This window comes from Cupressus sempervirens, chromosome 7 (assembly GCF_028749045.1).
Source record: "Cupressus sempervirens isolate cs-2001-9-10 chromosome 7, ASM2874904v1, whole genome shotgun sequence".
In the NCBI taxonomy this organism is placed as follows: Eukaryota; Viridiplantae; Streptophyta; class Pinopsida; order Cupressales; family Cupressaceae; genus Cupressus; species Cupressus sempervirens.
In genome coordinates this window covers 705,765,175-705,769,159 of record NC_143124.1, presented here as the reverse complement: position 1 = coordinate 705,769,159, position 3,985 = coordinate 705,765,175, and the positions used below count along the sequence as shown (strand labels likewise).

The 3,985-nt window shown below is 31.2% G+C and overlaps 1 long non-coding RNA gene across 1 annotated transcript; it reads right to left on the bottom strand.

Annotated features, from left to right (window-relative positions):
- Positions 1–214: 214 nt before the first annotated feature.
- On the bottom strand, positions 215–3,656 carry LOC149549171 (uncharacterized). The gene is made up of 3 exons (XR_016354460.1): positions 3,569–3,656; positions 3,139–3,209; positions 215–288 (listed from the first exon to the last, which is right to left on the bottom strand). It is a non-coding gene; the product is annotated as an uncharacterized LOC149549171 (long non-coding RNA).
- Between the last annotated feature and the right edge of the window lie 329 nt (positions 3,657–3,985).

Here is a 3,985-nt window from a genome sequence, read left to right as displayed (position 1 = left end):
ATAATAAAAAATAATCTAAAAATAAGAAAGACACTCTCAAAGATGTCCATGACCATCTCTTGAGAGCTTTTGGAAGGATATCTCTATCCCTCCAAAAAACAAAATATTTCTTTATTAATTTTAATTGTTAATAACTGCTACTTATATTTACAATAACTGCTACTTATTTTTGTTTTTTCATTTGATAATGAAAATAAAATAATAAAATCACTTACTGAGCCAAAATTAGTGCAAATCAGAGCAATCACAACTAGCAATAGCACAGGCAGAGCTGATGGGCCTAAACTCCTGTACACATTAGAATAAAATCTTTCATCATCCACATAAAGCGAGCCACAAAATACGAAAAACAATGAAGTAAATATAAATAAATTAATTTCACACAAAATAGAGGACTATTTTTTAATATCAAATATTAAGAAAAAAAAGTAAGCGAATTTTGACTATTTAATAGTTATAATCTAACAATCAAACTTTAGTATATGATAGCGAAGGATGCTATTCTGTTATAGAATGGACAAAGCTATATTGTAGCCATTTAAAGTCAACTTATAATTCACTTGCAGGAAAGAATAGAGGAGGCTACTGTAATCAGAAGTTTAGAAACAGAGCTTGTAAAACTACTCTGGAGTACAAAACAAAGTTAATAGAGAATTTGAATTGAGGAAGAAAGGATTTGAATTCGAATTGAATGACTATTATTGACAAATGTGAAGTAACTACCTGCTGAAAATTTCAAGAAGATTTAATGTCCACTTCCGATTGTATCAAAGTTTGTATAAATGCCTACTTGCCCTAAAAAATTGACAGGGCTGAAGATTCATAGCTTAGGTTGGCTCCATTGAAACTAAGAATACAAAATCTATCAAAATCTATTGCAACTTAACATTAAAACTACAAGCTTTTTGAAACTGATACTCAGCTCCGTTGAAACTGAGAATACAAAATCTATCAAATGATTGCAACTTAACATTAAATGAAATTCACAAGCTTGCTGGTCAATTTTTCCAGTAGCTATTTGAACCTTGCCCGTCTTCATTTGAACCCCATTCTTTCAGTCATCAACAACAATGTCGGTCTACAGTTGAAAAAGGCAAAAAACTAGTTTGATCTAAGATGTTTTTGGCAGAAAAGCTCAAATCAGTAGCAGAAATTTAAAGTTGGAGGCATCGAGAATTTGAATTGAAGAAGAAATAATGTTTGGAGGCATGGATATCCCTGGAGTGATTGTGTTAAAGTATTAGAAGAGGCCAATTCCTATGTCTCATCATTTTTTAATATGAGTGGAATCAACTAAAAGCAAAGTTCATTTATAAATGAAAAATAAGTTGCATGAAGTACATTTGAGGGGGACATGAAGTATTGATGTATGAGCAACCACTGGACTCCTATTTTTGGAATGTGTACTTTTCAATTGCATGGAAAGACATTTGCAGCAGCTAAATACATTAAGGAAGAAATTAAGCTTGGAAAAAGATTGTCCACTTTGACTATTTAACACTTTTAACCTAAGGATTAGTCATTAGTATGTGATGTTTAAGACCTTACCTTCATTTGCATTCAGGTAAGTTTAGAGGAAGGGGTGAATGAGCGAGACACACTGCAAACCTTCAAGGATGGATCTTTATACCAAAATGCCTTGATATCTAGAAACTCAATTGCTATTGAAAGATGATGCAACCATAACTCAATTGCATGGAAAAACATTTGTAGCAGCTAAAAAACTGTCAGCCTTAAAAATCACACATCAAGGAAGAAATTAAGTTTAGGAAAAAATAGTTAACTTTGACTATTTAACACTTTAAGCCTAAAGATTAGTCGTTAGTGTGTGATGTTTAAGCCAACCATTAAATAACTACTATATTAATATGAAATCCACAGTTTCATAACTGTTGTGAATCGTGATAAAAAGAGATGAGAAATGATAAATGAAGCTGAAGTGTCATACCAACACTAAATCACCCATCATTAGATCAGCTTTTGGAATCATTTTGGCGGTGAAGAAGAATGGAAAATAGGAAATTAATCAGGATAGAGGAAAGATTTTGAGAGTTAGTTGTTGGTCATATTGATAACTATTTTTCATAGCTGAATGAGATTAATTAAGTAATTGTAGTACTTAGAGTTGTACTATCAATAATGTCTGGGTTGCACAAACAATGTCCTTCTACTTGCTTAACTGTATCATATCAATTTTGCAGCAATAACCTTTTATATTGACCATTCTATGAGTTGTTCTTTTAATTTCTCTTAAAACCTTGTGCACATCTTTTGATATTTAAGTCATAAGTTACCAGACACATTTTATCAAAAGGCCGAGGAAGAGAATTTCAAAGAGTTTACCAGAATTAAGCAACATTTCTCTATATATGCATATGTAGTAGAATTTTAGAAGGTTGCAGTTATGTTAGCATTTTATAAAAGAGGACCACATTCCTCTTTCTTGGTCTGTATAAGTCATCAGTTAAGTTAAGGGTCTTGGCAAGAACAAAACCAAATGCATTATATTGAGTGATATTATATAAGGAGATTGAATTTGATGAGCTAGAACTACTTCAAGCAATAAGAAATAAGATTATTGTTTTTGAGTTTGAGATAGAACCTGTAGACATTTGCAAATACTATTTGCATCCATTTAGGGTTATTGGAGAGCTAACATACAACCAGTTATAGTACTTATTGATGGTGGGGCTGTCCGCAACTTTATTGGTGAGGCTTAAGGATAAGAAAGGATTGAGGGTTGACGCATTAGATTCGATGTCATTGACACAACTTAGGCTATCCCTTGGTGACAATAAATTGTTGTTTTGAGCTTTATGTTTGGTTTCTAGAAAAGAGCATTATGGTTTTTGAAGATTTAGAATCTAGAGTGGGAGATTGTAGGTAGAGGAAGAGTATATGCAATTGAAGTTTTTTTAAAGTATCTATAATGGAGAATTCAACAAGGTGTACATGCATCATGTATATGTTAAAAATATTAGGTTCATAAACTATTATTCTGCAATGAACTTTCTGTCAAGTATAACTATGCAACAATTCATGTTAAGGAGCTTCATAATTTCTAACATAGAACATAGCAAATGATTTGATGTATTAATATTCTCTAATCTATTTAGAAAGAACAAAAAGTATGCTAACCTCATTGCCTTCATCTTTTTTTTGAGTTCTTCCTTTCCGTTCTTCAACATCTCATCCCATCAGAATTGTGCCTATGTTGTAAATGAACAATATTCAATATCATTCATTTGAAATTATCAAATATGTAACTCATAATATCAAGGTTACAAAACTATAATCAAAATGTGAGAGCAAACCATGGACAACTCTCTACAGAAAGAATTCAGTAAGTGATATGAAGTTATTACCTCTCTTGCCAATTTAATTATATAAACCACCATTATAACACCATTAAAATTAATAGACAATTTTTTAAAAAATCACCTGTAAAAAGATAAAGAGATAAAGGGTATAGAGTCTTACAAAACAATTAGATTACAAACACAAATACACAAAGACTTACTAATTATGCTCACTTAGTTTGTAGCTAGAGTCAAAGGAAAAAACTCACTTAGTTTGTAGCTTGCCCATGAAGGTGGAAGGAAAAGCTTCATCCAATTCCATCTTTTTAGAATTAAAAAAAGCTTGATGACTCCACAGATTCTGTAATCTTTAAAAAGATCATAGCTTAAAAAGAAGAAAAATGTAATCTGTCTTTGTAATCTTTAAATACAACCATTTCACTGTTGAACACTTTTAAGTTTAACATATAGATATACCCAGTCTCAAAGTCACCATTAATGCAAAAGCTACTTTTTACTTAGCATTCAATTTTGAGTTTTCTATCATTATGATGATAGATCACATGTATTGAAGTATTTACTTAAAAAAAGTCTAACACAATCTATCCGAATGAAATTTCAAACAATGTTTATAGGTTAGAAATTTGCTAACAGAGTGCCAAAACCACCACTGGAGTAGAAAACAT